Source organism: Chanodichthys erythropterus, chromosome 16 (assembly GCF_024489055.1).
Source record: "Chanodichthys erythropterus isolate Z2021 chromosome 16, ASM2448905v1, whole genome shotgun sequence".
Taxonomy (NCBI): Eukaryota; Metazoa; Chordata; class Actinopteri; order Cypriniformes; family Xenocyprididae; genus Chanodichthys; species Chanodichthys erythropterus.
This window is the reverse complement of record NC_090236.1, coordinates 32,057,793-32,076,337: the sequence shown is the minus strand read 5'-3', so window position 1 is coordinate 32,076,337 and position 18,545 is coordinate 32,057,793. Positions and strand designations below refer to the sequence as shown.

The 18,545-nt window shown below is 37.3% G+C and overlaps 1 long non-coding RNA gene across 2 annotated transcripts in view; it reads right to left on the bottom strand.

Annotated features, from left to right (window-relative positions):
* Positions 1–6,641: 6,641 nt before the first annotated feature.
* Positions 6,642–18,545, bottom strand: part of LOC137003434 (uncharacterized) — a 61,105-nt gene continuing 49,201 nt past the window's right edge. The window contains exon 3 of one of the 2 annotated variants that reach the window (XR_010891967.1): positions 6,642–7,374. This is a non-coding gene — a long non-coding RNA (uncharacterized lncRNA). Of the gene's footprint in view, positions 7,375–8,999; positions 10,420–18,545 lie in introns of those variants that run through there. The other variant, XR_010891966.1, reaches the window with a different exon arrangement.

The following is an 18,545-nucleotide window of genomic DNA, read 5'->3' as shown; positions in this document are numbered from 1 at the left end:
ATTTGTAATTTTAAATTGCACGTCTCTGTAAAGGCGCCAACACTCCCCCTGCAATAATAATAGACAGTAATTCATCATATGAGGGTATCCAGGAATACTAAAAGAAAGAGCGTGGAGATGAAAACTGAGCCGAGCGCGAGGCGAGAATATACAGAGGTCAGGGCTGTAATCATCTGACCTGATCAATAATTAACCAAGGTCACCTTTAATGACACTGTAGCAATGTGGCATATATTATTCATACAAACCTCTATGAAAAGACAAAGGTGGAGGAGAGACTGTGAAAGTGAGACTAAGATGATGGCTGGACAGAAAGTAATTGAGAATTAGTAGATGGATCTCTCTCAGGAGACGTCATTTATATACTCTTTTTGCTCACATAAAAAGAATGTTGTGTACATAGAAAAATCTGAACGGTGTATGTGCTCTGTGATGAAGCAAATTCCTCCATAGTTCCCATTCAATGAATCGCCACAGGTTTGGAACCTGGAATATAACTGCAGTTCACTCAAATGCCACAAGCGGTTCAAAGAGACATTAATCTTTGAGGAAGCGTAGTGAGCCAGTCTCCACAGGAAGGTGTGCAGTGAGAGAAGACGGAGTGAAAAACGCAGACAGTTGAGCGTAGCGGGACCTCTCGTGCTGCAAGGCAAAAGAGAGAAAGTTTGGGCCAAAGTGGAGTCTTTGTTCATATCCCACGTGGCAGAAGGGGATTTCCTTGTTCTCCCTCAGTCTTGACGCACATTCACTACACTAAATACACAGGAACAGATAAGTGATGCAATGTCAAGCAATCCAGAGGGATCAAGGCTGCCAAGAATAAAAAGAGGAGCAAGTCATGACTCTGCCGGCACCCTGTTAACCCTGTGATGAACCTTCATTCAGCAAAATCTTGATTGCAAACATTTTCCAATGTATTGCCTCAGAGAAACATGATAAACGGGTTTTGTGCAAACAAACTGTTTTCCTGAAATGTAATGCAAATCGCATTTCGCATCTTGTAGTAATTGTTCTACTATTGAATTACTGTATATACACTACACTGTAAAAAAAATCCCGTTGTTTCTATGGAAAAATACCGGCAGCTGTGGTTACCAGAACAATACTGTAAAAATGACATCAAACCATAAACATACTTACGGAGTTACATGTGAATTTTACATTTTAAATATGTATATTTAACATTGGATTTCAGTACACTGTAAAAAAAATCTGTTAAATTTACGGTAAAATAACATATTTCATTAACTGATATAATGTTAATTTACCAACCTAATGAAGTACTAATATCTGTTTTGTATCTTTATAATACACTGACAGTCACCAAACACAGTGATGATAAGAGTCACATGATGAATCAAAGTTCATCACAAGCAGATTTTCCAAAAGCTGAGGAGGACAATACTAATATATAGAAGGAGCACACAGTGTCATTCACACACACACTAAACACCATCATGCATGAAATTTTAAAAATGCAATAAACATTAATTTAACAGCATTAGATGTAACATAAAACCCTAACGTACATAACTGATTAGAAAAAAATGAGAAAAACTAAGAAGAAACAGAGTTATTTCAACAAAAATATATCAAATGTGAAGTGTCACGCAGGGAATTGTGGGAATGTCAATTTACGTTTTTTCACTGTAAATTTTACAATGAATTGTTATTTTTCACTTTCAAAAACTGTGAATTTAATGGTATTTTACCGTAAAATTACATTAAATGTACCCTTAGATCTATTACAGTTATTCACCGTATATAGTATGGAAACTTTCTGTAAACCAATTAACAGTTTTTCACCGCAGCATTTTTTACAGTCTTTTACTGTTAAAATCACGGTAATTTTTTACAGTGTAACATTCAAAGATTTGGGGTCAGTAAGATTTATGTAACATATTCCATGGCTAGCTGTGCATTAAAGGGGTGGTTGATTATGATTTCACTTTTTTAACTTTAGTTAGTGTGTAATGTTGCCGTTTGAGCATAAACAACGTCTGCAAAGTTACAACGCTCAAAGTTTAATGCAAAGGGAGATATTTTCTTTTAAAGTATTCTCTGTTTAAGGACTACAACAAACGGTTGGTAGGGGCTACAACGAGCTTCTTCCTGGGTTGGTGACATCACTAACCCTAAAATTTACATAAACCCCACCCCCAAGAACACACAACAAAGGGGGTGAGGCCATGTTAGGCTGCTTTAGAGAAGAGGAAGAGTTGTTGTAGTAGAGTGTTTTGCCATGCCGTCATTTTACGGCGGACTGCTTCACAAACGAGGTTCAATTCAACGCTGGATTTGCACAAAAGATTAACATGACGGCACGCGCTAGTCGGTGAGTTAAATCAGCTCCACAGCAACTACATAAATGTATCCACTAACTGTTCAGATGCATTCTTGCATTGTAACTTCTTCCTGAGTCTCTCCATCAGTGTCGACTCCAGTTTGAACAATGTAAGGCTGAACACCGTTACTGACAATCCTCATTTTGGCTGTGTGAGATTCTTTGTTATTGTTGAGCGACCGAAGCACGAGCTGTTAAAGCCCTCTTCTGGAAAGTGGCTGGGAGCAGCACCTCATTTGCATTTAAAGGGACACACACAAAAATGGTGTTTTTGCTCATTCAAATAGGGGAAAATTTGACAAACTACAATATGTGGGGTATTTTGAGCTGAAATTTCAGAGACACATTCTGGGGACACCAGAGACAAAAAATTACATCTTGTAAAAGGAGCATTACAGGTCCCCTTTAAATGTTATTAATGCACGACGTGGAGGCAAAGAACCACTCGACACAAAGTATTCAAATCGTTAATGCACAGCTAGCCATGGATTATGATATCTATTCTTATTAAAGCTACTAATGTAGGTCAGTCAAGAGAAGTGAGTGATTTTCTGTTTTTCTTTTGTTTGATTCATATTAACCACATATACAGCATTAGGTACTGTATATAACGCTACTTTCACTTTAATACACAGATCTAATATACACATTCGAAGTCTTTACTTTCAACATAACCAACTGTTTATGTGAACTTTGTGTGCTTTTGACATAACCTTGTGCATATTTGACGGTTTAAGCGCAATAAGACGTGAAAGAGAACTTTGTTTAATATTCATGCGATGCGCCGTCTGACAACCAGCTTTCTGTGCGCGTGCCTCGGATGTGTGCGCTCAGAAAACCATATATCAGAAATTTAGAGTGATATGGCTTTAAAACACATGCAAACTTTCATGATGACGAAGAACTGCAATGTCTCGTCAGTGTGGCCACAATAGAGATGATAATCAAAACCAGATGTTTTAGTTTTTGGCAGAGTATCCGAGGCACAAGCTGTAAAGGCTCCGCCCTCTTCTGGAGCAGCCAGGGGTGCAGCTGAAACTTATATTACATCTTGTAAAAAGGGGCATAATTGGTCCCCTTTAAAGCTGTTATTGATGTTTGCAAAACTATATTTGTTCCGAAGGGTAAAAAAGACAGTTATTTCTATCAGTTGCGATTTGTATTCTGCATTAATATAGAATGTCATCACAACTTACCTGCATTAAACGGATTAAATATACACCTTCCAGCCAATCAGAATTGAGTGTTCAGACAGGCCATGGTATAATATTTTTGAAAGAAGTCTCTTACACTCACCAAGGTTGCATTTTTTTTTTATCAAAAGTACAGTAAAAACTAATTAAAAAAATTAAACTTTTCCATTTTTTATATATTTTAAAATGTAATTCTTGTGATAGCAAAGCTGAATTTTCAGCATCATTACTCCAGTCTTCAGTGTCACATGATCCTTCAGAAATAATTCTTATTGATCATTTCTTATTATCATAAATGTTGAAAACAGTTGTTTAATTATTGTAAATCAGGACCTCTTTGATGAATAGAAAGTTCAAAAGAACAACATTAATTAGAAAAGGAAATCATTTGTACCATTATTCATCTCTTCATTGTCACTTCTGATCAAGCATAATTTCATAAAAAAGTAGTTTATATAATATTTAATTAAAAAATAAAACAATATATTTGCTACAAATATAATTTATATTATATAAATATAAAATAATTTGTCTCTACACTGAAACCTCCTTTGTCTCATAAGCATACATTATATTTTCCTATGTATTTGTATATACTCTGATTTTGGGTGAACTCTTAACTGAACTGTTTAAAAGCCAAACTGTCAGACAAATAACTCATTCATACTGACCTACAAATAAATGTGCTCTGTGCCCTGTTCTCTATTAACCAAGCTCTTAGGGAGAACAAGTTGTACACCTCTATATTTCACCATTTAACTATGATATTTGTGACCCATGAAAAACTGTTGGCCACACTCCACAGAGCCTGATCTAGAGGGGTGATTTCTGAACACTTCGAGAACAGTGACAATCCATCTCTTTTTAATGATACTTTATCAATGCATCACATTCACTTCAGGGCCCTCATTAGTACATTTCTCTGAGCCATTAGAACAGCAGGTGACAGCAGCACATTGTTACATCATGGTCTGCCTCCAAAAATATGTTGCCACGTTGGCCTTATGAAGTGAAGCAAAAACTGTACATCATTATTAGTAAAAGAGATCAGAATACATGGCCATCATCACATTGTTCTTAAAAAAGCATTCCACCTGCTCTAATAGCGCCCAACTTGAGCCCAATTTCAAAGGACTTACTTCCCTTTGAAGTTGTGACTAAATATTTGCTGACATTGAGGGAGCGTGTGTCCTTTTTGGAGTGTTTGCTTGCTAGTTTCCACTAAACTGGCCTTCTTCAGAGAGCTGGTACACGTGTGCCTGGCCTGCTGCCCTTAGATAAAGAACAGACAATGTTAGTCAGGGGGGATGGAAATCAAAGGGAAAAAGTGATAAGAGTAAAAAAAATGGGTTAAATGAAATCAGATGCAAGATACAACTGTACAGAATTAAGTAAAAGTTCACATAACAGCTTGACTTTTTGCATAATGTGCAAGTCATGAAAACAAATACACACAGGCTGCATGTGCCGGTTGCATCCGGGAGCCCCTTAAAGGATGTTTAACCTGTAATACTGCATTTAATGCTGAAATATGAGTTGTGGCATTAGGAGTGTGTGCTGAAATCCATACTTCTGTAACAACATGTCCCGTTATAGAGGTAAGAGACCACTTTACGAGGGAATTCAGTCCAATTTGAAACCTCCACAGAGGGTATGGATAGCTGATACACTGCCTCTTCACTGTAAAAGAGGAAGCGCATGACACTTGAACAGGAGGGTGGAAATATTTAGAACTGTTCTGCAAATTTGGATAATGCCTTCCTGGAAAAGCTGAAAAGCTAACTTGTTAAGTTAATAAAAACGGTAACGCACACTAAAACCAGTGGATCTGCATTTATTTCATCATTCATAATGCATGCTAGTTTGTTTACACTTCATAAAGCTCTTTAGCTGCCTCAGATTTATGGTTTCTGTTACAGAGGCGGTCACATGGTCACGGTGGCAGTTGGAGAAAGAGGATTATGAGAGAATCCACTGACGAAACCGTCTAGCCAGATTGGGCGTGCCCTCCGTTGACCCCCCCCCCGGCCCTCACGGTGTTATTAGAGAGCACTGGCAGCATCCCACTCTCCCGTCATCCCTCACATTAATCTAAACAGAGGCTTCTCAATCCCCAACACCAGATCTGAAGCAATTCCATTAACCTGGGCTTTACCGAGGATCCACGAGAAAATCCTCTGCCCAAGAGGAGAAACGGCTAGTCCTGCACTTAAACCATCTCATTACATATCTACATTCACCTAATCATTAAAACATAAGGGCATTATCATCCCTACATTATTATAGATTTTTAAATGCATTCACAGATTAATATGCATGTTATTATTATAATACAGTAAAGTCACTCTGGGGTTAAATGGTGCATACTGTGCTTTAAAAAAAAACTTTTCATTACAATATATAATAACAATATATATATATATATATATATATAACCTTTTCATTACAATTCTATAATGATAATAATAATTTGTTTTTTTTTTAAATTGTGACTCTGGACCACAAAACCAGTCATAAGGGTCATTTTTTTTAAATTGAGATTTATACATCATATCAAGCTGAATAAATAAGCTTTCCATTGATGTATGGTTTGTTAGGATAAGACAGTGTTTCCCAACCCTGTTTCTGGAGGCACACCAACACTGCACATTTTGCATGTCTCCTTTGTCTGACAAATCCATTTCAGGTCTTGGAGTCTCTACTAATGAGCTGATGACTTGAATCAGGTGTGTTTGATTAGAGAGACATGCAAAATGTGCAGTGTTGGTGTGCCTCCAGAAACAGGGTTGGGAAACACTGGGACCGGACAATATTTAAAAAATCTGGAATCTGAGGGTGCAAAAAAAGATCTAAATATTGAGAAAATCGCCCTTAAAGTTGTTCAATTGAAGTTCTTAGCAACGCATATCCACTCACAAAAATACATTTTTGATATATTTATGGTAGGAAATAAAAAAAATTATCTTCATGGAACATGATCTTTCCTTAATATCCTAATGATTTTTGGCATAAAAGAAAAAGTGATAATTTTGACCCATACAATGTATTGTTGGCTATTGCTAAAAATATACCCGTGCCATTTATGACTGGTTTTGTGGTCCAGGTCACACATAGATGGATTATTATATATATATATATAAGATAGTATTTTCACCCAAAAAAAATGGTTTAAAGTCAGTTATTTATATTTTTTCTGTAATGTCAGTAGGAATTATCAGTTTACATTTCCAAACATTCCTTTTTGCCATTAATTGTAATAATCCAGTGAGATTGTTGTATGCACAAGGAGTCTGACAATATATACACATCACACTTTTTTTATATATTTTAATACATGTTATACACGTAAGTACAACGCAATATGTGAGGTAAACTTAATTTCATAAATTTAGCTTTTGGTTCAGGTTAATGTGTTTGTGTTAAATGCATATTTTATTTTTTTCCCTCAAAAATGTGTTATCTAAAAATACTTGGTTGCCCCCTTTCTGAAGACTCCTGGCTTAAGCTTTCATCACCATTATATCTTACCAATAATTCACATGCATGGATGCAGTCTTCTTTTGTGAGCAGTATGTGACATCCAGGCGCTCCCGACCTATTTAACATCTCGAGTGCCATCTCTATGATTTGAGTGCTGTTGATGCCAGCGTGACTCACGATTTCAGCAGGATGGTGAAAAAGGTAAAAGCCTCATGTTCCCTGTCTCATACTGCCTAACCGTGGTTCAAGTTCAGTCCAGTCCTCTCCAGGTCGGGCTGTCCAGCTCTTATCGCACAGGACGGCCTCTGCACCGTATTCCTCCCTGGCAGGGTGAGCGACTGATACGCCGTCTGAATTCTAGAAAATAAGTAAACGTGTGTGTGTGTGTATGACCTGAAAGTACAATGTGACCTATAAACAAAACTGAGTAAAAGAAAAAAAAAAAACTGTAAATCATGTAATTTAGCAATGATGGATGACCAACCTCACTTTATGTGATTACTGTCAGACAGCAGAACAAAGTATTCGACAACTTTAAAGAAAGTACATAAATATAATCCAAATTAGGGTAAAGGCCAGTGTAAATGAGTTTTTAATCTGTAAATTGTAATGTCACATATATTCACAGCACATGCTAAATAGGCAATGCCTGACAATATGGAAAAAGGGACAGTGAGATAGAGATGGAAACATTCAGGGTTGCTGATTTTATTCATTCATTTAGCAGATGAGAGAAATTCAATTAAGAAGATGGAGTGCACTGGCCTAAGGCCAGCAGAAGGAATTATCACAACCATTACAATACGCTTTATAGAGACGCTCTCTGCTTGTTTAACAACATCACAAAAGGGCTCATCACAACTGATGAAGGAATTCTAACATGTACAAACAACCTCACTACCACTCACATTAGTCTCATTCATCATGATGAATACTACAAATCAGATCATGTAAAGGGATAGTTCACCCAAAAATGAAAATTACCCCATGATTTACTCACCCTCAAGCTATCCTAGTTGTATATGACTTTCTTCTTTCAGACAAATACAATTGGAGTTATATTAAATAATGTCCTGGCTCTTCCATGCTTTATAATGGCAGTAAATAGAGGATGAGATTTTGAAGCCCAAAAACAGTGCATCCATCCATCATAAAAGATATCCACACAGCTCCTGGGGGTTAATAAAGGCCTTCTGAAGAGAAACGATGTGTTTGTGTGAGAAAAATATCCATGTTTAAAACTTTAAAAACGAAAATAACTAGCTTTCGATGGCCGTATACAACGTTTTAAGGCGAAAGAGTGAACTCTGACCCGACACATGACGCAATGACGAACATGGAAGCGCAGAGGAGAGAGCAAAACAAAAAAACTGATTTTTATCAGAGGATTTTGATATAAGAGAAGAGGAGCTTGAGTTTGTTGCACAATCCTATTTGTTTGAACAGCGAGAGGCGTCAAAGCTTACGATACTCTTACATTGCGTCAGAGGTTACTCTTTTGGCGCAAGTTGACGTGCGTACGGCCTTCTGCCGGAAGCCAATTATTGAAGTTTTTAAAGTTTTAAATATGGATATTTTTTCGTACACAAATGCATCGCTTTGCTTCAGAAGGCCTTTATTAACCCCCTGGAGCCATGTGGATATCCTTTATGATGGATGGTAGGGCTGGGCTATATATCACATGCGATTGTCACGCGCATTTCAGTAAAGCCAGTTCCCTGATTACCGCTAAATCGCCATCACCTGCTTTCAAATGGAGCAGCATTTAATAGCTACGCAATATCACGTTCATTATCAAAGGCGATTGATCTTCAATAATGAACGTGATATTGCGTAGCTTATCAGTGAACTACGGCTCTGTCTGTTAAATGGCGCTCCATTTGAAAGCAGGTGATGGCGATTTCGCGGTAATCAGGGACCGGTGTTACAATATATTCGGTTCCTGAAATATTCTGTTCCACTGGGTGGCGCTTACACAAATATTCATGATATCCTGCTATTGTGGGCGTGTCCTTGAGACAACGCGCAAGTGAATGGAACTGAAAATATTAGCACACGCTCCTCAAATTGCAACGGTTTAATAGATTATTTCGAAAAGGTAATAAAATATACAATGTTAGTCAACAGTTCACATGTTCAAAACAATGCATAGTTTGTGTAATATGATAAGTCGTCTAAGCTATTTTGCCTGATTGAGTACAGGCATTCAGATAAACGGTTAACCTAAGGATACAGAGCAAACATGAGCCAATAACCTTGTTTTACACTGATGTGTTTTATGTTTAGCTTTTTTATTATTATTGAGGCTTTAATTTTTTTTTTTTTTTGAATAGTTTGATTAGTCTGCTTTCTTGGTTGTCATTCTGTGACTACAGTGCACAGTGTTGACAACTTGAAATAAACCTCAAATGTATCTGTGTCCTAATAAAAATAAGGTATAGACTGGTGTGAATATTCGATGTCAACCTTAATTTCTTGATTATTATTCAATCAATATTGGTGCACATTGAGTTTTTCACTTTCAACTGTTTTCCAGCAAATTACTTAACGTGTAATATTTGTACAAACAAAAAGATTCAACAACTGAGACTTAAACTGAACAAATTTCATAGACGTTCGATGAACATCTGAAAGTCTGATGTGGCACCAGCTATTTTACAGAGCATCTCATCCTCAGCACCAGATTTGCAGCTCTTGCTGTGAGATGTTACTCCACTCTTCCATCAAGGCAATTCACATTCTCAAACATGTCTGGTGGGACTTATGGTTTGGCACTGGAAGGACAATCAGCTGTCCTTCTGTCTCCCTGTAGCACTGTCTCAGTTATCTTACAGACATTGCAGTTTATTGCTCCTCTGTTCACATCTGCAGTCTTCATACCTCCTGCAACAGGACTAAGGCACATTCACACAGGTGATCAGAGACCCTGGGCATCTTTATTCTGCTGTTTCTCAGAGTCAGTAGAAAGCTCTCTTTAGTGTCCTAAGTTATTGTAACTGACCTTGATTGACCTATAGGTGCATGTGCAGTTGAAAAACATGACAAACATTGTTAAAACTAAAGATCTGTAAAGCTTATTTGGATTGTACAAAATTATCTTTAAAATATTATCCTGAAAATTGACTCTTTTTTTTTTTTTTCTTAGTTTTTTATTTCAATTTTTAAAACAACAAATCCAGTTGTAGCCTTTATAAATATTAATTACATTAAATATTATAACAAGTACAGAAGTAATTACTCTATGAATGTAACTCAAATTGAAATTCAAAACAATGTGTGAAATGAAGCAATGCAAAATGTGAGCTTCTGAGGTAAATATTTAAACAGGGCCTTGACACTTGGGAACAGCCTTCATGCATGTCCAGATCACACACTGCCAAGACTTCAGCTTTCTCATCCAATCTGAAACAGACAGCGACTATAATGTGGAATCACAAAAGCAAAACAAGACCATATTATGACATTGTTGATAATAACAAGTAGGCTATAACGTCATCTTGTAAAGTAGCTGTCTATTTTTTCTGTGCATTTGTGCTACATTACCTCAAAGAAATAAATTATATTATTATCAGAATTATTTTATTTGACTGCTTTTGAAATTGTTTTAAATCAGATACATAAGGTTGTTTGAGTATGTGTTATGTTTGACACATTTCAGGGTTTTGTGCTGCAATATCCTGCCTTGTCAAACTTTAAATAAAACGAAACTAAACTATAATTTCCGATCATAATTATAATATTTTAAACAAAAATAACATTCTTTAAGTATCTGCTGGCATGAAGACTGTCATCAAAACAAAGCTCCAAAGGTTTATATTTCAAAATAATTTTTTATTAACATTTCGAAATAATCTATTAAACCGTTGCAATTTGAGGAGCGTGTACTAATATTTTCAGTTCCATTCACTTGCGCGTTGTCTCAAGGACACGCCCACAATAGCAGGATATCATGAATATTCGCGTAAGCGCCACCCAGTGGAACAGAATATTTCAGGAACCGAATATATTGTAACACCGGCTTTACTGACGAAATGCGCGTGACAATCACATGCGATATATCGCCCAGCCCTAGTGGATGGACGTACTTTTTTGGGCTTCAAAATCTCATCCTCTATTCACTACCATTATAAAGCTTGGAAGAGCAGAAACATTATTTAATACTCACACTGTATTTGTCTGAAAGAAGAAAGACATATGGCTTGAGGGTGAGTAAATAATGGGGTAATTTTGATTTTTGGGTTAACTATCCCTTTAATGGCATCATTCTGACATCTGTGACCAAACAGCTCTGTACAGCAGGACAAATGCAACAAAGCTTCTGAATATGCAGAATAGTTTAAATGTTTGGAAAAAAAGATCTCAGCCAGTCTGAACACCTTTATAATTTAGATTTCACAAATACTGTCCTCATCTGCAACTACAATTGCACTTAAAGGTTTAGTTCACCCAAAAATGAAAATTCTGTCATTTATTACTTACCCTTATGCCGTTCCACACCCGTAAGACCTTCGTTCATCTTCAAAACACAAATTAAGATATTTTAGTTAAAATCCGATGGCTCCGTGAGGCCTCCATAGGAAGCAATGTAATTTCCTCTCTCAAGATCCATAAAGGTACTAAAAACATATTTAAATCGGTTCATGTGAGTACAGTGCTTCAATATTAATATTATAAAGCGACGAGAATATTTTTGGAGCGCCAAAAATAACAAAATAACGACTTATATAGTGATGGCCGATTTCAAAACAATGTTTCAGGAAGATTCGGAGCACAAGTGAATCAGTGTTTCGAATCATGATTCGGATCGTGTTTCAAACTGCCAACGGCTGAAATCACGTGACTTGGGCGCTCCGAACAGCAGATTCGACACACTGATTCACTATGTTCCGAATCTTCCTGAAGCATTGTTTTGAAATCAGCCATCACTAAATAAGTCGTTATTTTGTTATTTTTGCCGCTCCAAAAATATTCTCGTCGCTTTATAATATTAATATTGAACCACTGTACTCAGATGAACTGATTTAGATGTGTTTTTAGTACCTTTATGGATCTTGACAGAGGAAGTGACATTGCTCCTTATGGAGGCCTCACGGAGCCATCAGATTTCAAGTAAAATATCTTGATTTGTATTCCGAAGATGAACGAAGGTCTTAAGGGTGTGGAACGGCATGAGGGTAAGTAATAAATGACAGAATTTTCATTTTTGGGTGAACTAACCCTTTAAAGGAGAAGAGCAGAAAGAGAAGTGGAAAGAGAAAGAACTAAGAAGGAATAAACCTTCTCCAGCAGAGGAGAGTGCGCTCAGTATTTAAGGTTTTTCCTAGAGGGATTTTTCCAAGAACTCCACTATGTCATTTGACAGAATGTACAGAAACTCAAATCAACCGCAGCGTCTGGTTAGCAGAGTCTGTATTAAAAAATAAAAGACAGCAACTGATCCTGATCGTTTGTTTATTTTCATTTCGGCCTTGAGACATTACTCCACGTTTCGCAGCGCTGACCTGAAAAGCTCCACCACCACAGAATATTTTATAGTACATTACAGCACAGCTGTAGCGCAGACACTGTTGCTCAAGTTACTCAGTAAGCAAGAGATTTCCCTATAGAAGACTTTAAAATCCTCATTTTCAGCGTCCTTTAGACTCGTGCTCTCAGTTGAATTACGTCAGAGAGGGGGATTCACATGGATTCAGCAGCTTAAAACTGTAGCCTATATAGTTATGGATCACTACATCTCAGACACCACAGCAATTTATCTTTATTATTGAATTAAGGCCTTCAACTTCAGCCAAATCAACTAAGATTTTGAGCTGGAAAATATATCAGGCTGCATAAAAATCCCTCAAATCTTCATGGTGCGCAATAGATCGTTTTACATCATTAACATTCACATAACTCACAACCACACACGCCGCTGTTATCGCTTCCATAAGCGGTTTTTTGGTTGTTCCCATAACAACAATCCACAATGGGTGGAAAGCCGTGACAGGAACAAGTTAGCGAGGGCGGTGTGATCCAAAAAATTTTCTTTCTTTCTACTCCCTTTTACTCTTCTCCCTTTTACTGTTTTTTTTTTTTTTTTTTTTGCGCCTTTTCAGTTTTTGTGCTGACAAGCTTTTCATAAATGTTAACTATTTTGTGGCTTATGTCCTTTTCTTTTTACATTCTTTCAGACAAGCGAGGTCATTGCGACTGTCAAGGAAAGTACAAGGCCTTCTCAGCATTCCAACTAACAGGAATTTCATTTATCAGAGATTACATAACCCTTCTCCACGCTGTTGCTCCTATGCAGCAGAAACCACAACTCGTAGAGACTGTGTCCGTCATGAGAGTGATTTCCCACAGCGAGCAAATAACAACAAGCTCTGACCACATTCAAACCCCGGCACCCAAACACAACCTCATATCATAATATTGACTTCCTCTCTCAGTTGTTTCCAAATGGACACTGAGAGAGAGGAGGTGGTTTCCACTAAAGATGGACTCCATGTTTAGTCTTCTTAAGCAGACATATGTCATCACAGCACATTACAGTAACAGTTGATGAGAAAGTGGTCACACTTTTAGCAAATTAAAGGGAAAGTTCATTCAAACATGAAAACAGTGTAGTCATTTTCCACCCTCATGTTGTTCCATCCCCCATATTTTATTTATTCTTTGAAAAATAAAAGTTGGTGCTTGGAAGAATATATACAGATGATAACTATATTAGCATAGCATCCACACCAACTCACAATAATGTTCTGTTTATTATAAGGACGCTGCAGTTATGGTGTCATTAAATGCTTGAGCTGTTTAAAATCAGGTGGATTCTGATTGGCTGTCAATGTTTTTATCATTCATCAGCTAGGAAAAAATGACATGACAATGACATTCCTCTGTGTTGCTATCATTATAGCTGTGGTGTGGACTAATCAACACACCTATTTGCATAGAATTAGAATGATTATTAAAACTTAATAGTTGTAGTTATCGTGCTTGGTGTGAACTGGCCATAATTCACCATGTAAAAAATAAATTCAGCTTGAATATTCTGCTTGACATCTCATTTCATGTTTCATGGTAGAAGAAAATAATTCTGGTTGGAACAACAAGTAAAACAAAACTTTCCTTTGTCAAAAAAGGCTGTGGAACAATAGCTATGTTTCCATCCAAAGTTGCAAAAATTTGGAATATCGCATAAACCATTTGTGAACAAAGCACTGTTTCCATCCAAAGAGTCAGAGAACAAAATCGTCACTTCCTGATAAACTGCCGCTAAATAACATAGAAGCCATTGTATATAATAATTTTTGCATATAATAACATATACAATAATAATATTGTATATATTATTTGCACCTCAGAACGCACATACGAACTGCAATAAATGCTGCCGTGTTAGCTTGCATTCAGATGCCTGGTGTTTGTGAACGTACACAGCAAAATCTCCAGAGTTAAATCAACTCTGCTCAGAGAACATATGGTCCCTCTCTGAATAGTGTTAAAATAACACTGAAGCAGAGTTAAAGTTAATGAGATAATTAAGCAATTAATTAAGTGATGATTGTGCATTAGTGATGAACACCTGCTGTTAACAAGCAGAATCACTGAAGAAAAGAGAAACACAAGAACTACAACTGACTTCATTCACAGCCTTATCAATTGCTTAAATATCTCATTAGGGCCCGAGCACCGATGGTGTGAGGACCCTATTGGAATTGCTCAGCCAATTATTCTTCTTCTCCAAAATGAATCGCATTTTTGAGGGCCTAAACGTTCTCAAAAACTCATGAAACTTTGCACACGCGTCAGAAGTGGTGAAAATTTACATCTGATATGGGTTTCAGAATTAGGTGTGGCAAAATGGCTCGATAGCGCCACCTACAAAATTTCAATTAAGCGCCCTTCGTGCTACGTTTCACGTACAGTTATGAATTTCGGTAGACAGATGTAACAGCCCAATACCTACAAAAAAGCCCCTGGGTGCAAAGTTTGTAAACCCAACAGGAAGTGAGATATTTTGACTTTTCTCTACAAAATTTTAGCAGTTTTTGCCATTTCCACATGTTGTACTTTAACGAACTCCTCCTAGAGCTTTAATCAGATCAACATCATATTTGGTCAGTCTAATCTAAAGGCCTTTGAGACGTTAAATTGCGAAGATCTAGAGTTTTTGCTGAAGGGCGTGTCCGTGGTGGCCTGGCAAAGTTCGATGTTTCGCCATGAAACAGGAAGTTGTTGTAACTCGGGCATACAATGTCTGATCTGCCCCAAACTTCACATGTTTTATTAGAGTCCTGACCTGAAGACATCTATATGACAATATTCAGTTACAGTCATAGCGCCACCTGGGGGCAACAGGAAATGTCATGTTTTACACTGTGATTAACTCCTCATAAAGATTAAACCAGATCAACATCATATATGGTCAGTCTAATCTTAAGGCCTTTGAGATGTTAAATTGCAAAGATCTTGAGTTTTCGTTGAAGGGCGTGTCCGTGGTGACCGACAAATTCTGATGTTTCGCCATGAATGATGAAGCTGTTGTAACTCAAGCATACAATATCCGATCTGCTCCAAACTTCACGTGTGATAGGAGTCCTGGCCTAAAGACATCTATATGACAATATTTAGTTAGTCATAGCGCCACCTGCTGGCAACAGGAAATGGCATGCTTTACACTGTAATTCACTACCAGATTCACGTTTCATTATGCCACGAAGTAACAAACATGCTAGAAACACGTTAAATTATGCAACACTTGGCTGAGTGCTAATGTATGCAAATAACGCCACGAAAGAAACAGGAAGTTGTTGTAACTCAGGCATACAATGTCCGATCTGTTTCAAACTTCACATGTTCAATGATAGTCCTTGCCTGAAGACATCAACATGGCAATATTCAGTGATGGTCAAAGCGCCACCTGTTGGCCACAGGAAGTGTGGCCTTTCGAAATGACTTTAGTATAATTCTCCTGTATTCACTCGCTTACATGCATGTCGCCCACTGTTTTCCTAAGGCCAATGGGTGGCGGTGAGCCCGGGTGCGAGGGCCCTTTCATCGCTGCTTGCAGCTTTAATTAACTTTTACTCTACTTTAGTGTTATTTTAACACTATTTAGAGAGGGACCATGTGTACTCTGAGCAGAGTTGATTTAACTCTGGGGATTTTACTGTGTAATTGTGTGAGGCGCTTCCGGGAGGGAATTATACCGAAAGGGTTAGTTCACCCAAAAATGAATTTCTGTCATTAATTACTCACCCTCATGCCGTTCCAAACCTGTAAGACCTTCGTTCATCTTCAGAACACAAATTAAGATATTTTTGATGAAACATGATGGCTCAGTTAGGCCTCTATTGCCAGCAAGAACTGCCACTTTCAATGCCCAGAAAGCTACTTAAGACGTATTTAAAACAGTTCATGTGAGTACCGTGGTTCAACCTTAATGTTATGAAGCGATGAGAATACTTTTTGTGCACCAAAAGAGAAAAAAAACTTATTCAACAATGTCTAGCACTTGTCACTGAACTAAACACTGCTTCAAGAATCCTCGAAGCTTTACGAATCTTTTGTTTCGAATCAGTGGTTCGGAACATGTATGAAATTGCCTAAGTCACTGAACCATTGAAATTTCAAAACACTTATGATGTAACGAAGCCTCGTTTACTGAAATCACGCAACTTTCAAGCTCCGAACCACTGATTCGATACAAAAGATTCATAAAGCTTTGAAGCTTCATGAAGCAGTGTTTTGAAATCGCCCATCACTAGATATTGTTGAATAAAGTTGTTAATTTGTTTTTTAAGTATTAAAAAAGTATTCTCGTTACTTCATAACATTAAGGTTGAACCACTGTAGTCACATGAACTGTTTCAAATACGTCTTTAGTAGCTTTCTGGGCATCTGAAAGTGTTAATTATCTTGCCGTCAATGCAGGCCTCACTGAGCCATCGGATTTTATCAAAAATACCATAATTTGTGTTCAGAAGATGAACAAAGATCTTACGGGTGTGGAACGACATAAGGGTGACTAATTAATTATTTTTGGTTGAACTAACCCTTTAACGACAGACTTTGCTCAGGCATTACAGAATGACCAAAACAGCATTTCTGATGCTGTGTTATGCGCTACACCACAAAGTCACATTCTTTTTTGATGCGCATCAAGGAATTTATTCATTAAAAGTGTTTCCATCGTAGTTTATGTGCATGTTTTCTTATCGCATAAATAAATGTATCAGACTCAGTTGAGCGCATACGTTTTTTATGCACATTTTTAGAGTTTATGTGCATCTTGCCGTTTCCATCCAGCATTTTTTTTTTTAAGTGATATCCCAAAATGCGTATAAAAATAGGTGGATGGAAACTAAATGTCAAGCTAATGTCAAGTACTTCTGTTTTCCGTTAATCTTGATTTTAAAAAATACTTCGAAAAATTATACTACAGTTCCTGAAATCAAAGGCTGACTCTGGAAGTTACCATTCAAATGTTCAGTTCATTCCAGCCCTGATTTATATAACACTGTACATTGCTTTCCATTCACCCTGCACTGCTGATGCTGTGTCTAATCTTGAGAAGGAATGTGACCTTGTCTTTTGTCCTTGGTTTGCGCAGAGGACAGGTCCACTAAGCCCAATTTGGCCTTCCCTTGTCATCTATGGAGCAGATGCACATCAACAAAACTGGCAGGAAATCAGGCAGACAGAATGACTGATGACCCTTATAGGTCAAATAACAGTTTACCACAGTGATTATGTGGGTATGGAAGTGGAAAATGTACAAGATCTCAATGGCAAAATAATTTCACTAGGTAAGCAAAGCAACGTTCAAGAAAATGATTGATACCTTTATAATATTAGCAGTGTCACATCACTTCAGTATGATAGAGCATCAACAGGACATCATTTATATGCAAATCATCTCTTAAAAACACATCACCACTCTAATCCTCAAACAAAGCAGGGAGTTTTAGTTATTTCTTAACATCAGCCGTTATTTCCCAACAGATTCCTGTATGAGCTGAGTGATAACAAGTGTTTCTGCTGGTATTTGGGTTTGTCTGTGCAGAAGGAACACTGAGATTGGCTTCTCAGGAAAGAGCCACGGCTGTTACCAAGTGGCTCAGTCTGACTGAGATTACTACAGACCTGACGGCTCTATCAGAAAGGGAAGTGCTTTCTGTTGGCGAGATAACTCCAACACGGATCCGTACAAAACTCTTCTGTCTCACCTATCTCAGTCGCTCATTACTGTTCATATCTGGGTGGGGAGCAGTGTTTTTATCTTCCAACGAAGCACAGGCCATCCTCTGTTCTGTTCTGTCTGTTAGAGACGACGCACAAACACACTATGGATGGGTCAGAAGGGTCGATTAGTCCGTTAATACGATCAATACGTTTATTTTTATTTTAACTGTAATATTTTGCAGAACTGTTAGCACATGGAAACTGTTTCTAAATTTCTCTATTTTAAGCAACAAGCAAGTGGTATTATTATACTAAATTTTTTTTATGTTAAAGGATTAGTTCACTTTCAAATGAAAATT